The sequence below is a fragment of the Lissotriton vulgaris genome, chromosome 4_1 (genome assembly GCF_964263255.1).
Source record: "Lissotriton vulgaris chromosome 4_1, aLisVul1.2, whole genome shotgun sequence".
NCBI lineage: Eukaryota > Metazoa > Chordata > Amphibia > Caudata > Salamandridae > Lissotriton > Lissotriton vulgaris.
This window is the reverse complement of record NC_141691.1, coordinates 17,215,779-17,238,088: the sequence shown is the minus strand read 5'-3', so window position 1 is coordinate 17,238,088 and position 22,310 is coordinate 17,215,779. Positions and strand designations below refer to the sequence as shown.

At 42.5% G+C, this 22,310-nt stretch overlaps 1 long non-coding RNA gene across 1 annotated transcript in view; it reads right to left on the bottom strand.

Annotated features, from left to right (window-relative positions):
- Nucleotides 1-457: 457 nt before the first annotated feature.
- Nucleotides 458-22,310, bottom strand: part of LOC147718234 (uncharacterized) — a 136,953-nt gene continuing 115,100 nt past the window's right edge. The window contains exon 3 of the long non-coding RNA XR_015295282.1: nt 458-4,316. This is a non-coding gene — a long non-coding RNA (uncharacterized LOC147718234). The remainder of the gene's footprint in view (nt 4,317-22,310) is intronic.

Here is a 22,310-nt window from a genome sequence, read left to right as displayed (position 1 = left end):
ACAAATTGGAGATGTCCTGCGCAAATTGAGACAGAGCTTCACATAGTAAACAGTAACCAAGATGACCATGTGTCCCTTTTGCATGCACAACGCAATAATATACTCTGCCTGGAGGGAATCTCATCCTCCTCATATGACCTAAACCAGTCATATTCTCCCTGAGAGCATTGCAGGCGTTGTGTCCCTGTCATGAGGGAGTGGGTCCAAACCACTTTCCAGTACAGAGTTCATGTCTCCAGCTAAAAGGACCTCATAGCCAAGATATTCAGCAGTTGCTCTCACCACAGACTCAAAGAATTCTGCATCATCCACATAGGGGGCATACACATTCACCAAATGCAAATCCCTGGGTCACAAGTTGGTTGTATGAGTTGCAACATATACAAAGCAAAACAATGTGTGGAACATTCAAATAGATGATAGCATCTGGTGTAGTTATTCGTCTTTTATTTTCAAATTTTCAGGGCATGTAGATGTTGAAACCAGCCAATGCGTTTCACCCAAACATGGGATTCTTCAGGGCAAAAAATTCATCGCAAGATATGTATTTACGTCCCAGAAAAGATCCTTCAGTTGTAGTCAGAGTTATAATGATAGTGGTAATTTTTAATTAAAGAGTCACCAATTTTCTAGTTTGAGAAGAAGGGGATTCTTGCTGTGTAAACCAGAATCCCATATAAGCAACAAAGTGTGGAAGGAGCCGTGTCCACACTGGCCGTCTTTCAAAGTAGCGCGACTACCGTCTATTTGAATGCTCCACACATTCTTTTGCTTTGTATATGTTGCCTTTCATACAACCAACTTGTGATATATTTTATGTGGTCTATTTGCAGCAGGCCATTTGATGTGGGCAATATACTTCACTAATTTTGTGACTACCCTTGATAGTGCAGTCATCTGGACCCTGCTGCTTGATACTACATAAATCCACAAATCCCTGGATCCAGGGCTCACAAGACATTCAAATATGTCCTCTCAGGATCAAGTTTAACTCCCTTGGCCACAAAGGGAACTCTGGGGGCCTCCCAAATCAGGGCGCTTCTAGCAGAGCTCACTGTGGATAACCCATAATGCCTTAGAAAGGAATACACGCTATGTCTTTTGACAGGTTGGCCCAGTCCCTGCACATTCCATGTTAAAAAATCCAGGCAGTAGTCTCTGTGAAGCATGTAGTCCTTCACCCCAATGAGCACCTCTTGTTCTCTATCCCATTCCCCATACAATTTTATACATTGCACCATATATCTGGTTTTAGCATACTAGAGCCACCTTCTAGTAACTATACCAATAGACCCAATAGAAACAACGAGTAACCCCCTCACCCATAGGCAGTGACTCAGTACAACTGAGGGCCCAATCAGCTAGGCCAACTTTAACATCCAATCAACTCAACCCTCTCTTAGAATTTGAGGCCTCAAACTTGTGAAACTCCTTGAGCTGTGGGGCTAGGATCTCACCAGGGTGGCATGGTCAGAGCTACTACAACCCTCCACAATGAGACCGCGGATCACCTGTTACATGGCTGCAAAGATAAAAAGATTATGTTAAGTTATATGTTCATCGACAGTAGCAGAACCTCACTGATTTCTCCTTTTCATGGAGTCACTCTGGGCCCTGCTCAGTGCTTTCAGTTCTGTAGTCTTGGACCCTCTGTGGGCCTAGAATGATTCACAAGTATCTGACAAAGAGTTGAGACCTCTAATGTTCCATCGGGGTACACCAGAATTTTCCCAGTTTGACAGACACCTGAAGACAGCTCAGAATCTACAGAGTGCCTCTGCAATCTTATTATCCTCTGAGTGGCACCGCTTCCCCTTGCTCTGCTGTTTGATGTTGATTTTGCAGGAACCCCACTCAACAAATCAAGCCAGTCATTGGCCTCCTCAGAGGTTATGAAAAAGTTTACTTTTCAATTGTATTATTTCCTTAACTTTGCAGAAAATATGAGGCTGTATTGGAGGTCTTACTCCTGCAGTGTTTCTTGGTTAGCATAACATGTCTGCAGAGGTCCTGCACCTACAGGCTGTAATCCAGAAAGATTGTGATGATTCCGCATTCAAACTGAGAGGATCCTTGGACGCTCACATGTTGCAAAAACCTGTCACTGGACTGAAGTTAAACAGTCTAGGAATGCCAGCTCTATGCAGCTCCCCCATCCAATGGCACTGGCAATAATACATGATAAGCCCTCTTAATGCTGAAAAATGAAGGACCCTTTGTGGCTTCAGGGCCACAGGTCCTGGACTCACCTCATTAAGGGCAGCAAATAACTGGGTAGTTTCCATTTTCCCCCAAGGGTGTGCTGTCAGCAGAACACCTAAAATACTAGGTTGCGGTATTTAATCTGTGATAGTTAAATTACACATGACTGCTTTGTGGTCTGTCCAAGTTAAGAGCAACAGTTTATAGAATTTTAACCCCAGGTTATCAGTAAAAATACCGTCCAAGATATGATTGGCATTGTGAGTAGGTGAAGTGACAATTTGTTTAAGGCCTAAACTATCACAGCAGTCAGTCAGAAACTTGGTTTCATAATTGACAACCTCTTCTAAATGATAATTCAAATCCCCAAGTACAGTGATGTTCTCAAATGGCATACAGCATTCCAGGAAGGCCTGTAGCTTTGTCCGGGGGCCAGTGGGAGGATAAATTAGATGCCTAATAAAAGCTGTTTTATTATTGAATTTGAAAGCGAACATTAAGGCTACACCCTCGTCCAGAGGTATTGCTGTGAAAGATGCTTATCTATTGTGATCCCTCTTTACCACTTTCTCAATCTCTCTAATCTGTGAAACTTACAGTTCTAGCTCTAGCCAAAAATGTGGTCCGGTTCCAAGGTTTCGGCTAACCAGGTCTCTGTAATGAAGGCTAGGTCAGGGGTATAGCTCTCCATGCAGTCCACAAACTCCAATTTATGCTTAATATAGGATCTGGTGTTGAGTAATACACAGGTAATAATCCTCTCCACACCACTATTACTATGCAGAATGTGACTGAGTCGTTGTATTTGATTGCTTATCCCACAGTCTATAACCTGTGTGAAAGTACATTTGCAGCCAGGACACTTGTAGGAGTTAGCTAACAGATTACTATCAAATTAGACACATGAAGAGGGTTTACCTGTATGGCTCCGTGCCATCTTTAAATTCATTTGGGGTTTAAAATGGCAAGGGGTTCTGGCACACAGCGCAGTCTGACAGCACATGGGCACAGATGGGCTTGCCTTTGCCGCACAAGTGGTGTACCACCAAATGGGCACATCCGCTGCATGGGCAGGCTCCTCAGCCCTCAAAATGGCTCATCATCAGGTGGTCTTGGCTCCAATTTTGATGTAACACCTAACATGTTAAGCAAAACAGGCAGGGGAAAAATAAATCAAACTGGGGTTCAGCTACCCCAAATCCCACCTGACTAGCTCACCTACAGGTAACATTATACCGGCAAAGGAAAACTAACACTGAATGGAGGAAGTCAACGCATAACATAATGAAAAACTGCCTCCTCATCCCCAGGGAATTGTTCCATAGGTAGCTGATGGGATGTATTTACTCCCGTAGAGTTGCATCTTTTCACAAAAATATGGACATGGGGAATCTGACACTTGCGTCAAGGCCTCACACGCTGACTGGGCCTACAATTTTTGGGGGTGATGTCTGGGTTTTACAGCCTCTTGATCCAAGACATATACGATTCCCCGATGGACAGCCTGAGTACCAAATGGCAGTCTCGCCTCCAGGATTAGTCCAAACCAGAGGACTGAGCATACATGCTAGAAACCATGGACAATGGAGTCAGGAAGCCCGGCTGAAGTTCTGCCTTTTTAAATTACTCCACGACTGGCCCCGGACCCCAGTCAACTCCATGGGCTGATGCATGGGAACATCCACGGATGCTTCCCTGGGGCAAAAGGAGGGCTTGCATAGCTTGATAAATCCGACTTAGTTATTGCATCACCCTTGTGACTCCTTATGTGATGCAAGGGCGATGCAACTCAATGATAAAAATGATCCACAATATGTATAGCATGCAATATAGTATCTGTGATCTGTCTGAACAAGAAAAACATCGAGTGAGAAGGACCACTCCTCACAAAGATGTGCGCTCTATAACATGAGGAACCAATCGTTCCTTCAGGTTTCTAAATAGTTTGTAGTCAAAAATGATAATCCACTTTTCCGATGATTTAAGCATTAATTTTCATTATTCACATATTCATAATGTTCATCTTATGATTTTTTCATCATTTATTCTTTTTCCCAATCTTTCAAAAACCCAATGCATTTCGGGTCAAGATAAAGGGAGCCTTCCTCAGGGGTCTGTAAAGAAAAAAATACAGGACCACGTTAATTACCCACGTATGTTATACTCAATAATAAATCACAGTGATGTCATCATTCTCTATATTAGAAATGTAACGAAAATCGTAACAGTCAATTAAGAATTCATAGTGTAAAAAATTCAATGCGGGAAAAAATGACCCAATTGCATCCCTCGTGTGTGGATTGAACTACCCAACACTAAACTGGTAGTTGTCTGGCAGAGTAGAAAATACTGAAAAACATGACAATAGTTCATAATGAAGTAAACATTTTCTTGACAGCGTACATCACAAGTTAATCTCAAGAGCACCATGCCCATTTTAGATCCGATACGTTAAAGAACGTTCCACCGCTTAAATTTCTGGTATCGCTTACTTAAAGACCGGGAACAGAGCATCTCCTGAACAATGTCATAACATTCAGAGGATGGGAAGGAAGGGGTATTGTCCTTTGCCCTATCATTGGAGTTCACTGGGTGCACATGCAGCCAGACCTTTGGTTATGGAACATGTTGTTGAGTTGGGTTGGAAGACAATGGGGTCAGAAAATAGATGGATGGAGTAAATCACCAACAATATATGAGTCTGTCTTCCTTGGAGTTCACTTTTAAGAAGTCATTTGAGTCTGGTGCCTCCTTTGGTGGCACATTTCTTTATAGGGAAGAATCTTTGTTGGTTCTTCACAATCCAATAGGGGAGTCCTCTAGAGTTTCCTATTATTCCAGGTCATTCTTCTCAGAACATAAGTTAACTTGGAGAGGGGGAAGTGTACTTCAAACTCAGCTCCACAGTGGTGAGGAAAATGCTGTGATGGGCAACAGAAATAGATCCCACAAAATAGTAGTGTCCTCTCCTGAAGAGGAACTAACAATGTTCTGGTGAAAAATGGCACAAGATTCCAACATTTAAAATAAATATATATATTCATGGTAGAACTGGTCTTTATTTAAACAAAGTCTGTCTAAGGGGGTTGTTTTTGGAAAGTGATGTGATTAAAGGTGAATTGAGGAAATTGTTACATCAGTGACAGCAAACTCTAAATAAAGATTTGTTTGGGGATTTGGGCGTTGTGGTCACATATCAAAGTGACCACTATATGCTCATTAAGTTAAGGGAATGGTATTCAGGTACCAGATACTGCTAATGAGACAGATAACTACACAATGGTGGGTTTAGAGATATCACAATAATAACAAAATGAAAAAAGAAACATACCAGGATAGCGGATGCAAAAAAGGTGCATTCTGGTCCTTTCTCTCTGTACTGTTGCCATTTCAGCAGCCTAGCACCAGCGTAGACTCCCTTTCAACTTAGATGCCTCCATTGAAAGCAGGATTGATTTTATGCAGGAAAGAATGCCTTGCTACATAAACAAAATCCTGATGAAGTGCTTAACTCCTTCTACGTGTGCCTCAGAAATCAACACACAAGGAAGAGGGGAAAAAGACGAAAAATAGACATACTTCTTCTTGTTACGCCTCACCTGGGAGGGATATGGATTCAGCGCTTCCCCGGATTTACCTGATTTTGTAAATCTGGAGCAGCCTCAAAGTTCAATGTCCATGGAAAGCCTCCAGGAACGTGAGCTGCTATCCCTTATCCAAAGTTTTATGAGGCCACTTAAAGCCACGTATGGTTTTATCGGATTGAGAGCCACGGTGCAAAAGAAAGCCAGGGCTCTCATAAATAAGCCCCTAATTTTATAGTTGACCTGTGTACTTCTAAGTTGGTTTGTAAAAACTCCAGTGTCAGGGTGTCTCAGAACAACCGAAAAAAAAGAATTCTACTTATACAGATCACTGTTTACAAAAATGAAGAACACCCTGTGGCTGGTTATAAACACATTCTATGATTGTATTTTCTTTTTTTAAATTATTTCATTAAAGGAAGCAGTTAAGCATGGGCGGATTTTGTGGATCCACGATCCGCGAATTTGCGGATCCGCAAAATCCGCGAATTTGCGGATTCGCAGATTTTGCGGCTTTTTTAATGGGGGGGTCTTCTGTGCGAGTAGTGCCTCTTGTGTGTGTATAAATGGTCAGAGACCGATCAGAGCAGCAGATGAAGAGAAAGAAGCTCCTGGTCACAGGAACAGCACGAGGATTGTGCTCGTGAAAGTCAAGGATACAAAGGCCTCTATCCAGCATCACAGCTGATTTTCGACGGTGGGTTTGGGAAGAAGGCACACCTGCCCAGCCTCGAGGACGCTCACGATTGTTTTTGGGCAGATGATTGAGTCACTGAATTTGAGCTTCAAGTAGTTCCACCGGCCATGTGTGTGTTACTATGCACACCGATGTGCGCAGGGGTCCCTTGAGTGAGCTGTTCATCCATCATCCTGTAACTATTTTAGGATGGCGCTGGCAAGCTGCCAGCGCCATCCTAAAATAGTTACTACATTAGCTTCATCAGGAAGCACTAATAGATAAAATAAAGAAGGTGCTCGAGCTTGAAGGCTTGAACTTTTGCCCCCCAAATCCGCCGCTCGCGGATTCGCGGATTTTCGGTAAATTCGCGGGAGTTCGCGGATTGCGGATTTACCGAAAATCTGCGAAATCCGCGAGCGGAACGGATTTTGCGCTCACACTTAGAAGCAGTGCTCCTTTGAAAAATAATTTTCAAAAGTATTAGTTTGAAAAAATTTCAGGGGAGCAGGTAGAGGTATGTGTCACAAAACTCCTTTCTTGAACAGGGAAAGCATTTCTGACTGGGAGTGAGAGAAGGTTCCAGTTTGGAGATTGTAAGTTTAAAACCTCCTCTAGTAGGGTTAATTAAAGAGGCCCTTCACAGAGCTGGCACATTTGTATGTACAATTCCACCACCATTTGCTTGTCCCAGGTCTTGGGCCCATCCCACTGGGCTCACTCAGACCGGATGTCAGGTCCTGTTTGGCCTGGTTCAGACGCATAGAATTTCAGTTCATTTTCTGATGTTTACCAGCTGAAGAGTCAACACCAAATGAGCTTCACACGAAGCTCAGCACACACATACAGAATATCACCTGGAGAAAAAGCTCAAAAAGCAAATATGTTTCACTATTTAAAGCATTGTTATATTTAATCATGTCCCCTGAGGACTATTCACCAGTATAATTAGATATTTTTATGATGGACATGGGGAGTTGTTTTTTGAGGAAGGAAGAAGGGAGCTGTGCTTACATTGCCCAGAACACAATCCATGCCTTTCAGAGCCATCACTCTGGGAGGTGTGGTACAGTGGCCAGAGCGGCTGCCTCAATTGTGTAGGGCTCATGATTCGATCCCCTGCAATGGGGGCAGATCAGCCCAGTAGCATGTGTCTCTGGGCAATAGCTCACTTAATCTCCCTCACGGCCCCCAGGGCCTTGAAACCTTTAGGGGTGATATGTTTGCACTTTACAATTATGGATTATTATTATCACTACCTCTACAGTGATTATGTTTGACATTGGAAAGCCAGAAAAGAAATGTTTTCATAATTGTTGTGCATAAATTACCTCATATTGCAATAGAGTTCCCACTTGTAGTGCCATAATGAAGCAATGCTATTAGAAATAGATCACCGATCTATGCAGCTGTTTTTCTGACCCAGACAGATGTATCCAAACCTAAGAAAAGCAGAGCTCCCATCGGGAAAGACCTGTGACCTGGATTATATGACCTGTTACGGTGGCGCTGAAGAACGCTGGGGCTAGCGACAAAGATCACACATAGGCCGGGGCAGCTTGAAAGATTTATTGCTGCGAGGTCTGATTTACCATGTTAGCAGAACACCACATGTCCATTTTGTCTTCCTTATTATCCAATGTTATCTGCTGAATTAGACTGATTGCTTTAGTTGTACAGATCTGAACTACACAACACCCAATGCACAATGCCATTAGAGTTGCTCACATGAAGCCTGCAGTCAAGTCTATTTGCTTACGGTGTCTCCTACTGATTCGCATCACACCACATACATGTTTGGAGATTGGTTACTGGTGAGGTCTCTGGCAATGATTATAAACACATAGGGGCATACTTACCAATCTTTCATGCAACACAGGGCAGCAGTCAAAGTTGACGCACTGCATTCCAGGGAGAAGGAGTATAAATGCAAAGATATGGAGCATTTCTGCTCCCTCCTTCAACTGGCCACTGTGTGCTGTTGAGTGCCAATGCAGACATCTTGCACCATAGAGCGAGTGTGCCAGCAGTAAAGACTGGACAGTGTTTGTGCAGAAGGAGACAGCTTCCTGCCCAAATACAGTCCTTAGAAGCAGTTTCATCCTTCCCGTGTGTGCTGCTGAATTTAGCACACATGGAATGAGGAAATGGTGAAGAGAAGTAAATGATGGTGTTCTTGTTCAGCTCATTGGGGTAGGCACAGTATTGTGACCAATTCAGAGGTTTACTAGGTTTACTAAATCTGGGAACTTATCAATATCCATGCTCCTCCCACAAAACCTTATTGCTCCACCCATGGAATGCCAATGTTTCAACCTCGGAACACCTATGCTCCTCCCATGGAATGTCCATGCTCTACCCATGGAATGTCCATGCTCTACCCATGGAATGTCCATGCTCTGCCCATGGAATGTCCATGCTCTACCCATGGAATGTCCATGCTCTGACCATGGAATGTCTATGCCCCTCCCATGGAATGTCCATGCTCCACCTATGGAATGTCCATGCTCTGCCCATGGAATGTCCATGCTCTACCCATGGAATGTCCATGCTCTGCCCATGGAATGTCCATGCTCCTCCCATGGAATGTCCATGCTCAGCCCAAGGTATGTCTATGCTCTGTTCATGGAGCCCCCATAACCCTCCTACCAAAAATCTGCACTCCAAATATGGAACCCCGTGCTCCCAACATGGAAATTCCATGCTCCTCTTACTGAACGTTCATGCTTCACTCATGGAACGCCCATGCTTCAACTATGGAGCCACTGTACTCTAACCATGGAACGCCACACAAGTTGAACTTTAACGTAAGGTAGCACAAACATCTGTGATGCACAGCATTTCTTTACTAAGCCACATAAGGCCACGCAAATCAGAACTTGTTTTTGCTTTAAAAATTCTAAATAGCCTATGAGTTGCCCTCCATCTCTCTGCATGATGCAAGAACAATGCAAAGGCTTTGTAAATCTAACATCTTTTTTTTCATTATACTTCTCCACCTGCAAGGTTTTCAAAAGTAGAAGAATCTACTTGTTTTATTGACCCAACCTTGAATTTGGGGTTGAACTTGATTGGGGTGCCTTCTAGAAAGAGAAATTAAGCTTAGGATTAGGAAATTAAAAGACAATACATTCCTGACTTTCTTATTCTGAGGACTAATCTTTGGTTTCTAGGGCAGCTACTGGTCAGGGGTAGTGTACAATCTCTCTGTTGCTACGCATGTGCTTCGACCTCAAATAATATTGCACTTTAACTGCATATTCAAGTTCTCCCTTTGATTTCTCACTACCCAATGATATATTTTGTGTACAGTTAAGCATAACCCAGGAGGCTGGATTTGAGCTGGATTTGAGCTCACAATATGGCAAATCAATGTCCAGTCAGAACTTTTCATAAAAATTGTCAGACTATTAGATAATAGTATTGTGTTTTATTGGTAGGGATTTTTTTCAGGACACTGGTATCAAGATTTAATCTTATCAAGGGGTGTCTGTACTTTTGCTACTTTCATTGAAACTTCTTATTCTGTGCAACATGGATGATTGATGCCAATCATTGCATTGACTCAGACAACAAAATCTTATTACTCGTTACAGATACCTGTTTCTTGATTTGACTAGCATTGTGGTTATACTACAGCATTTTTACCATAAGTCAACATCCCTGAGGTAGACTTGGATGAAGACGAAACATGTGCTGAATGTGTTTAGGTCAAACTACATGTCAATGAAGCTTTGCTTGGAATGTACAATACACTATCACCGTTGCGGCTATTTCCAAGTGGAACACCTTGCATATTACTTAAATTGCATTTTGTACCACCGGTGATGTATATGTAAAATGTAAATGTAATTGAGCTTATATAGCGCACAGCTACCCGCAGTGGGTGTCTTCGTTGTAGCACAAAAGTAATCTGTGAAACCTACGGCAATCTGCAGGAGGTTTCCTTGATATTTTTGTTTCGATTCTGCTGCTGCTTTATTGTACTAGGTATTGGACATTAACATATTATTGAGGCAAAAAAAGTAACCCTGGCAGGCAAGCTTGAGTTTATTAATCTAGGGAAGGGAAGAAGTGAGCAATGCGTGGTTGTATGCCACATCACATTCCCACTAATATATCTGTGAACTTGTCCCTTTTCAGGCTTGCCACTGAACATGAGTGTGGTTGCTTTTAAGCCTACACCCATTTGTAGGAGTACTTTATGGGTCCAGCTTCTCTTTCTTCTTTATGAAGTCCCCAATACCAAGTATATAGATGTAGAAATGGAAGGGAATTTGATAAAACACACAACAATTACATACCTACATACCTAGAAGGACATTACATTCAGCTGATGCAGGAAATGTTTAACATTGTTGCCAAACCAATTAGTGTGAGTTACTTGTTCTGGACAGTTTTCTTGGATGATACTTTTGTGGTTTTGTATACCTTAATATTACCTTGTGGATTTCCAAAGGGGTCACTAAATGCAGGTTGTCACATTTATAAGGACGAAAACAAATGGAAGGGGTCTCTGTTTTGTACTTCAATCACTGCATCCGAACACACAATTTCGAGGCAATGCCTTTTTTGCATGGTCACCCCCAAAGTTTTGGACTGATGTTGCTAAATTTTAAATTCTGAGAGTGTTATGAGGCCTGCTAGACAGACCTCACTGCCAGTGCTTTGGCCATCACAGGTGTATGGTTGATTGGCTGATACCTAATTAATCTAATTTAACTTACATCGGATCTGGTACCAGGGTTACCCAGGGCCTACAAGTTAGGTGTTCTTCATGGACTACAGCACTTAGTGTGCTGCCAGAAGTGTGAGGAGGTTAAACATATCTGAGAACCTACCACTGCAGACTGATGGAGCGTTTTTGAATTGCTAACTCAACTTTACGATTTAAAGCAATGACACATCCTCAAACCTCATCTTAATATATGTAGAACAGTTCACTGACAAAATATCTCATGACAGAAATTCACCCTAACAAAATATCATTACTAAAATATTGTTATCAAAAATATTGTCACCCTATACTTATAATGGTATGTACAAAAATAAATAAAAATATGTTGTTGTCAATAAAATCATTGTATTACATTTTCTAAAAATATATATAAAATAAAAAATTAAATATTAAAAATACAAAGTTGTAACATTAATTTATTAAAAATAGATGTATTGTATATTTAAACAAAAATACCAATTGAATCTAGTTTAAAACACATATCTTACTGTAAACGTATATTTACATATATCTGTTTACAAAAACTATTATTAACTAACGTAAGTTGGACATTTCCCTCATACAGATCCAGAGAAAATCAGCCGTTATTGTTAGTTGAGTTAACTATAGCTCACATTCCCGCAGAGAACTGCTGATGACATCACATATTACATCACTCATGACATGGTCAGTGACATCACTGTATGGATGTATGGATGATTTTCTGGGTGCATGACTGACTATAAAAGTGAGTGATTAAATGTGCCTTAGTGAATGCATGGGTGAATGACTAATCTGTGTGAATATCTGCATCAGTCTGTCAGTTTGTGTGTAAGTGGCTGCATGAGTTGGTGAGTAGCTACATGAGTGTCTACATGGGTTAATGATTGGTTGTCTGCATAGCTGTATGATTTTCTGAGTGTCTCTGTGAGTGGGTGGGGGTGTGAAACTCCCTGCACGGATGTGTGAGTGGGTGATTCACTGGTTGTATAGGTTCATATGTGCGTGTGTGAAGGGCTGAATGGGTGAGTGAGTGTGCATATGGCTATGTTCATGAGAGAGTGGATATCTTAGTGGTATATGTGTGAGTAACCACATATGTGAAAGTCAGTATGTGTACGTATTCGAGTATATAATTGACTATATGTGAGAGTAAGGATTGTGAGAGTGACTGTATGGATGAATTTATACTTGTGTCAGTGATTGTATAAGAGACTAAGTATGTGTTACTATCTGTATGAATAGGTGAAGAGGTATGTGTATAACTCTATAGGTGAGTAAATGGCAATGGGAGTAATTATTTGTGTGATTGAGTAGGTGTGTGAGTAACTCTTTGGTTGAGTGGCAGTGTGTAAGTATCTGTATGAGTATATTGTATGATTGCATATATGCCTGGCTGTAAAGATGAGTGGCTTTGTGAATGAGTGCCGGTATGGGTGTGTGAGTAGATGTGTGTACACCTATGAATCAGTGAATGGGTATGTAGTAACTGGTATTGGTGTGTCTTTGCTTTCAAAAATGCTACTCTATATTTTATAGTGAATGTATCAAAGGTTATGTTATGTTGTGAAGAGGTGCATTAAATAGTAAGTGTATGATGTCATCAGTGATATCATCAGTGATGTCATTTGAGATGTCATCAGTAATGTCCAAATTGATGTCACTGACCAAGTCATGAGTGATGTAACATGTGACGTCATCAGCAATTCATTGCGAGGCGCAAGTTATAGATAGCTCCACTAACTATAATGGCACCATTTCACTGGTTTTGTATTAGTGAAATGTCCAACTAACGATAACGTCCCTGAAACCTGTGTTTTTTCAGTGAATTTCAAAGGTTTTTTCAAATCCTAATTTCTAAATATACCTACATAGGTAGGACATGTGCAGAAAGAGGAAGAAAGGTGTAGAAATAAGCAAGAGATGTGCAGAAAGAAGCAACAGAGGCGCCAAAAGAGGACTTCTTTGACTATACCTTTACACAGACTAATACAAAGTAGCCCAATCACTAATCGTTTTCCCAAAAAGTCTTAAACCTCACTTTTCTCTGGAAGGTTCACTATTCAACAACTGTTCAGAATGTTAGGCCTACCAAATGTAAAACAGCAATCCTAAGCATATCACTGTTGTAAGTGTGACCAAGTTTGTGAAGGCATGCATGTGTGTGTATCTGCTTATACCTGGTCAATCAATCAGGAGTTTGTTAAAGCGCGACTACTCACCCTTAAGGGTCTCAAGGCGCTAGGGTTGGGGGGCTGGGGGGTGCAGGTTCCATTCCATCAAGGAGGGGGTCTGTCGAAGAGCCAGGTTTTGAGGTTTCTTGCGAAGATGGGGAGCGATGTTGTCTGTCTGAGGTGGAGCGGAAGGGCGTTCCATGCTTTGGCCGCGAGGAAGGAGAAGGAGTGATATGTTACATACAAATAAACATACAAAAATTTGAACATCTATGTTTCAAGGAGCATACTCTGTAAATTTGTGTAGAAGAAGGTGCATGTATTTCTTTCTGCTCCTAATACAGGGCACGTGCATAATAATAAGTACATTTGAGGGGCTCTATAACACCTAAATACATAACACATATCTGCCTGTGGAACAAAATGACAGACCCAAACTAACAAGAGGCAAGAGAAGTCCAGAAAGAAGCAAGGAAATGTAGTTAGAGGAAACAGAAGTGCAGAAAGAGGCAAAAAATGTTCTTAGAAAGAAGCAAGAGAAGCGCTGAAAGAGGCAAGAGAAATGCATAAAGAAGCAACATATGTACAGAAAGAGGTTAAGAACTGTAGAAAGAGGGAAGACGGGTACAGAAACAAGCTAGGTTTAGGCGTACTTATAGTGTCACTGTGAGCTAGCCGGTCTATAGGTCAACATATCCTGAGAGGGGCATAGAATTAGTCTGGCACTATTCTAAAGTTTTTGTTGTCCAACAAATGGTCTATTCTAAGGAAAAGTGGAAATACCATGACAGCCTAAGCCTACATTTAATATACATTTTCTTCATTGTGTGTGTGTTTGTGTATGTGTCATTTTTTTATTTATATCAATCAGTTTACCATTTTACAGGGATGTTGCTTTACTGTGTGTGGCCTACCCTGCTCTGTACTAGGCCTTGGGTATATTGTTGATGCATACAGAACAGGATTAGGACCCAACACACCCTGGTGTGCTTACTATTACCCCTCACAATGTATTTTGAAGGGATTTGTACACTCTGGAGGATAGAGCCATATTTCTTTTTTTATGACTGTGGCTTCTAGTGACCTCATTAGAATATCTGGACATTACTGATAGACTGATAATTTTTCCTTTTCAATATTTAGATATCTCCAAAAATAGCTGTTATTCCATATTAATTTACAAATTTAAGGGACAAAATATAGCATACTTTTTTTTAGAATCACAGAATGAGCTTTATTTTAAAAGGAACGCTTTGTATTGAAACATAAGGTACCATATAACTATTATATGATAACCAAATGAACATTAATAATTGGGAGATATATTTTAAGTTGAATGGTATTATTAAAATATTTATATATATTATTTTCAAGTGTAAGTTTTTATTTGCATTTGTGAAATAAGCATAACAATAATGGCATATTGTAAGAACAGTTCCAATATATCCATGGAAAAGAATATCAACAACCTGACCCCTTCATACAGTATTGGACACTATGGGTCGATTACGATGGTGGTTAGAAACACATTCCGATTGCCGTCGTAGCGGAAATCAACCATCCGCATGTACCGCCGGAAATCCGGCTGTCGATTAGGATGAACAACCAGAGAAATCCGACCGTGGAAGATGGATTCTATGAACGACTGCTGGGAGTATTCGGAGCAGATGAAAACCCATTTGCGGTTGTTGGATTTGATGCGGAAAGACCCAAAATCGCTGCACGCCCAGCGGATTGACCGCACATGAAATTAGGATATGATTGCGATGACTGCGATTGATCACTTATTTCCATGTTGATGAATAGGAGAGCCAACGGAAGGGCTGTTGTAGTCCGACTACCCTGGTTGCTTCGGAAGAGTAATGGTGGTCGAGAACAATCACACAACAAGGCTACCAAGCAGGGCCAGTAATCTGACTCAACCTCAAAAAACACCCAACACACCCCAATGACACATTCCCATGGCAAGTGAAAAATACAAATCCAAGGTCAACCCACACAACACAATTGACATGAATACTCCATTTTGACCCTTCCACATAGATAAGTATAAAACCAGGCCCTTCCCTGACCAGAATATTTTGTACTACTCCACAACTGAAGGGCCCAATCCCACAGCACCAAGGAGAGGTAATTCTGCACACATCACACCATCGCAACCACACACACACCACCCACATCACCACCACCTTCACACCAGCACATTTCACACATTTGCACATCACACACCATGTTGCAGAAGAACATGCCCAAATTCACTGACTATGATTTTTTTGTGATGGTAGATGAGGTAATCCGAGTAGAACCACATTTATTTGGAAACCTGGTCCAACAGACACCAATAACCACCAAAAATCAAATGTGGGAAAGGATAGTCAACAGGGTCAATGCAGTATGAACCAACCCACGCACCCAGAAGAAGATCGGGAAGAGGTGAAATAACCTTGAGACCAAGGTGAAAGAGTGAAACAACAAGAACTGTGAGCTTATTCCACTATGAACATTTACCGAATGGGAGGAGAAGGTGCTTGCCATACTGCATCCAGAGAGTCTCACAGGATTACCCGTGAGAAAGGAGGCTGGCAAGTACCAACAACAGTCTACCATTACACTGCTATACAACTGCAAAGCTATACCTCCTAGGCCCAAATGCATTCATATGAACCACACTCTGCCTAACACATGTCTCACAGATCTAACATATACTCTCTTTGATTTACTCTAAAGGCTAAAGGTAGTTAGCAATATTTCCATGGGGCCATGTGTACAGGCAGCCAGCACTCCTACTGCCACCAAGCTCCCTTGTCCCAAAGCTCAGCAGGATACTCCCCCACACCCACAACCAGGTGGCAGCCATTGCATTGCTCTCTTCAAATTTACAGGTAGGTAGCCATCTCAACAATGATATGTGTTCGTGGGTGGGAAGCCTACACTAAAACTCCCACCAAGCCCCCTTGTCTAAGAACGCAAAAGGATGGAGCACTTCCCACAGTTTGAAGTATGTGTAAGCCATTGCATCGTTCATCCTTCACTTAACAGGTAGGTAGTCATCTTAACAGGGAGGTGGTGTTTGTGGGTGGGAAGGCAGCAACACAACTCCCTGAAGGCCCCCTTGTCCCATCTTGTCGCAGGCCTGAGCAGGATGGAATACTCCCCATCCAAGAGCCATGTGTAGCCTATTCACTTCTTCTGCTCCACTTTACAGGGATGCAGCCATCCTAACAGGGATGGGTGTTTGTGGGGGTGGAAGCAGCACAACTCCCACCAGGCCCCTGTGTCCCATAGCTCAGCAGGATGTACACCACCCTTACCCACAACCATGTGTCAGCAATTGCCCTCCACTGTCTCACAGAAGTGGTAGGTAGACAGCACATTCACCCAGCCATTCCTATCAAACAGCATTGAGCGATATGACCACACAAGCCCTCACAGATCACCCATCCTGGCATAGATCCAATAGCCACATCCAGTGTGCAGACAGCTAAGTGTACGTAAAAAAAATGCTCTTCCAAGCACTCAAAAGTCAATAGTAAGTAGAAAAGTATCCTCCAATAGTCGCAGTTCCAGTAGACAGCATCCAAAATGTATTCCAAAATGTATTCCAAAGAAATCAAAGTCCCAATTCACAAAAGAAAATGCACAGCCAACACGTGCTTCATCTTGCCAGTACAGGCACTAGACTTCTTCAGGGATGCAACCCAAATAACAGTATGTAAGATAATGCAGTAATCAACAAAATACATCTACAATATTCTTTAGTACCTTAAAACCCTTAAGGTAGACTTAGGGTATAGACACACCCATGAACCAACCATCGTGCTAAAAGGAAAGTATGAAAACAAGGTAAGAAAGAAGTAAGCCAAGCCATGTCCCCCAACAAGGTATAACCAGAATAAGTGTCACCGGGATAATCCCTGAGTACTACAAAAAAAAGAAGAAACAATGAAAGAACAATGAGGCAACTACCAACCTTATCTTTATCTCAAAAAACAATGTTCCATCACATTGCGTTTATGATTAAAGTGATGCTAATCCTGATTTGTCCATGATATCTAAAAAAAGATATGTACGAATATCTCAGCATCAAAATTAAACCATAGTATTCACATATCCATAATTTGATTATCAAACTGAAAGTACACCCACTAGCGTCATATCCATCATCCTACATCCTAAAAAAAGAGTCATATATAACCACCACCACCTGATAGGGTATCTACCCTCCACAGCAGCTGAAGTCGCAAGTCAAACTTCAAAATTCAAACAAAACTCACCAAATAATAAAAATAGGTGCAGTAATATCTTCTGATTCCACTGTAATCAATATCCCAATTTCACCTATAAATATGTAAGTATCACACATTAGACCTGCTGTTCATCAGTTTACCGCTCAAGTTATATACTCTAGAACAATCTCTCACCTTAAGTAATCCTGATAGTTCTCAATCATCAAAACTACCGTTCCTAATAGTTATCCAATCCACATGTACGTGATCTGGAACATCAAAAACATATATTGAACAAACTGCTACCTATCCAGACCCTCAAATCCGAGATGTACTGAGCAATGTGCTCACCTTTACTCTGTATCAGCAGTTCACTATCAAATCTGGCGTTCTGCATGAGCACCATCTTAAGATGGTTTTTCAAACCAAATATTCATGGGCGCCATCTTGTAATGGTAAGTAATAACGCAAAGTAATTCCCCAAGGTCCTTACGAGTAAACTACTAGTTACTAGCTAAGTGTACAAAACTGTCACAGAATTTAAAGTTTGACTCACCAAGTCACATGATGAAGAAATTCAGGGCACAATCATGCACAGCACTGAATGCTACGTGTAAGTGCCATGGTGGCAGAGCATGAAGGCCCATATGAACACAAACATGCATGGTCAGTTGGTAAAAAAAAGTAAAGTACATGATATGACAAAGGTATGCATAAGATAATGGCTAGTTCATGCTCAGTTTAAATGTCTTCCATGCAGAGAAAACCAAAAAGACACAGCACATACAGTTGATGTGCTGAAAGTTGTTAGATGATAACATGTCCTTTTAATCACACAATCTGTACATGGAACATGGTACATGGTATCTATTTATATGTCACACCATGGACAGGTAATGTAGGTCCCTCCACGTTATGTCATGATACGCAGTACCTTGCAGCCATACAAAGTCATATTAATTAGACTGTGTGATGTACAACATTTAACATCCAAACATCTAACACCAAGCATGTGGGATGTACTTCAATGACCATCTCACCTCTGTTCAACAGGAGATCCACAATCACCTTCTGCAGAAGACAAGACCGACTTGCAGAGCCAGTCCCCCCACTCCCGGAACATGGACTCGCCAAAGCAGACTCCTACGTTTCTTGGATGAGGAGCAAGAACCTAGCCCATCTGGACTGCCAGGGTGCACCACGTTTCAGACCCCCGCTGACCCCATCACCACCACCTGAACAAAAACAACTGTGCTGACCCCTGCTGCAACGACCTGTGGGTCCTCAAGCACCACCACCACCAAAACCACGAGTGCTGCCTGCAACACTCTCTCCACCACACAATCAGAGGAGGGCTGGGAGAGTCTGTGGGTGCATTGAGTGCCAATACCACAGGTCCGGGACTGCAGGGACCTGTGGTGTTGGGACAGCAGGGCAACTTGGGGACACATTTAACTTGACACTGGGACCAAAGCCCTTGCAAACATCGCCAGAGTGCTTGGGGCATAGAGAGACAGTGAGCTCCGCCTGCTGCTGGGGTCCATGGACACGCTGATGAGCAAATTGTGGACCTGATGAGCCAGCTCATGGGTGTGCTGAGGGACAGTCATGTGGCCCAAAGGACAGCTCAAACTCCCTCCAGTGGCTCCAGGATGATACTTCCGCCACCCCAGCTGGCGACACAGAGAGGGGAGAGGTGCAAAGTTATGGCTCTTCAGACACTGCTGAGCCAGCAACATTAGCCCCCCTTGGAAAAATGCAAAAGGGGCCTTCTAAGAAACACCACAGGAGGATCACCTCACAAAGCACCATCCAAATGACAGTCCAGAGCCAGCCATGATGGCACCTCTCTTCCCTTTGACATTGACGACTATCCTTAACCACACTGCCATATTGATAGCAGGTGTCTGATTACCTGTGTCACTACATCAATGTGGTGACTACTATATTTACCATCCTTGACAACTCATTAATTCACTTAGCACCATTTTTTTAAACATCACTTGTCTGTCACAAATACTCATTGTAAATAAATACCATTTACACACCTATGTTTTTGTGTCAGCTCCATGTTTATCACAGTGTATACAATGTTGACTCCCATTTCAATGTACCACAAGCTCTGATTGTGACAAGGCATTGATAGGCTGAAGGGACCTAGAAAGACACAAGAGAACCACATTTAGTTGTCAGGTGATGGCATCACAGCCAGTACACAACACTAGTTATCAAGGTAGACAAACCAGCACACATTACAATGAGAAACTATATCAACACAAATATCATGTGGCTGTTCATAACTACACTGTGCCACATACATAAGCCATCAGCATCGAGCCAAAAACAGGCAGCAATCAAAAAGCTCTTCTAGGCCTTGTCACTAGCATCAAAGACAGCAGACAATGTCACTGTTGTGCAATGTCACTCACACTCAAGGGAAGTAGTTGTTGATGAGCTGTTTTTGCAGGTCGACAGCTATCCTCCTCTCCACCATCCTCATCACTGGACATGTGTGGGTTTGCAGGGGAGCATCTGCTGCTCATTATCGTCCAGGTGCAGGGGGATCTCTTTGCGCAAGGCTAGGTTGTGTAGCAAGCAGCATGTAACTACGATATGACACACCCTTTGGGGAGAGTAGAGCAGTACACCTCTGCTCTTGTCCAGACACCAGAATATAGACTTAAGAAGATTAAAAGTATGCTACAACACACAAGGTGTATTTCCATGTGCATCATTGTAGCGGACTTCCCCGGGGTCCTTGAATTTCTCAGTTGGCACAGCAACCAAGGACGTTTGGGATAAGCACAGTCACCTAGGTATGAGATACACAGACCATGTTTGTAATATAAATAGTAGCTGAGAACAGCTTGTCACACATACAGCACACAACTTGATTCTGCGTACTCACCAACAATCCACACACGCTCCGGATGCAGATTTGCCATCAGCTGTGGTATGATGTTGTTACACAGTATGTAGGAGTCATGTGCTGGTCCTGGAAATCTGGCACAGACAGGGGAGATGATCATATCCGCTTGGCATACCACTTGCACATTAATGGAATGGAAATACGTCCTGTTCCTGTATATGTGCTCATATGTCTGTGGTGAAACCAGGCCAACATGTGTGCCAACAACATTAGGGATGTGGGCAAGGTCATAAAGATCCCCCTTCACAGCTGCCAATACATGTTTCCTGGGAAATGGATGTAGCAGTCTTTGAATGTTATTATTGTGGTCAGAACATCACATAGCACTGTGCTAAACATTGGTTGAGACATCCCACCTGTGCTGGACCCCGTGTACTGCAACGAACCAGTTGCAAAGTAATGCATGGCCGCCATCACCTTACATGTTGGTGTCAAAGCAATCAGATAGGTTCTGCAAGGCCTCAAAGTGGCTCCAACTGACAACATAGGTCCTGAAGGGTAGGTCGATCCAAACAGAATTTACATATGATGTCCTCATCCTCCATGTCCACCAGCAATTCCCCTATGAGATGTTTCCAACATCCTATGTCTTGACTGACACAGCACCAACAATGACTGGGCATAAACAACAGCTCACAGCACAAGTCACATGCAGAGACACCTTGATCTCAAGTAGTTGTACACGTGTTCAGTAAGAACACACTGAGTAGTCCTAAAACAGATTCTGAGTAAGTGAATGTAAAATGGTACATTACAACATATTGTGTCACCAGCCCTGAGAGTAGTTGACACAGCACATGTTTGAAACAGCAATACTGCTCACTTCTACGTAGCTGCTGTACCTGCCACACCTTCTTGCGTGAGTCGGACAGAACACACATTAACAACACAATGAGCACAGTGTGTGTATAAAGATCAACTCTCAACATGAGTTCAGCAATCTACACAGTGAATTAGGCACATTATGTAGTCTGTCCATCATCACTGTGGTTGATTAACCATCCCACACATTGACAAGTTTACAAATTGGAGAGTCCATTACACAACAGATCTGTGTACATGCCCACAAATATCATACGTGACTTGCGATGGAGTACATGCCAATGCATGTAATCCTGTCCACTGACATGGCATGTGTAGTCCTCAGTGAGTTCAATGTCACAGTAGCATTGAATTGAACAATCTGGTGGCATGATTCTATGTAAGTGTCTCCTGTTCAGTGCTGAGAACTGGCTATTGCCATTGCAACAGCATGATGTGTCCATAGGAGCCTTAAGCAAGCACCGCCACCGCAATCATGGTCATTGGCACCGACTGGAAAATACACGATTGCGGTAGCGATCACCTGGGTCCCGTGGTGTGACATCGCCAATGCTTATGCCCTTTCAGCCAATGGGAACCGCAATCCCAGTAGTGAAATAGACATTTGAAAATCGCTGTAGGCATGCACCACCACCGTGGTCCACGTCAATGGATACATTTGAAAAAAGCTGAACTGGAACACCAATTGCAGCAGCTGAGCGCCTCAAAAACAACTGCAGGGGGCTATATATCTCAATTAGAGAGCCACTCATTTCCACTGCGGCCTGCCATTCTTCTGTCCCAAATGCAGCTGTTCCTGTCTCCAGGACCCAGTGCTGGCAAGAACTGAGAACATCAGGGCCCGTTCCTTCACCACAGAGGAGGTGGTGGTCCTGGTGAATGAGGTGCTTTCCTAGTATGGGAGGCTATATGGTGCTCCAGATGTACTGGTAAGTGTTTCAGAGTGACAGTTTGAGAGTGCAAAGAGTGCTCATATGATG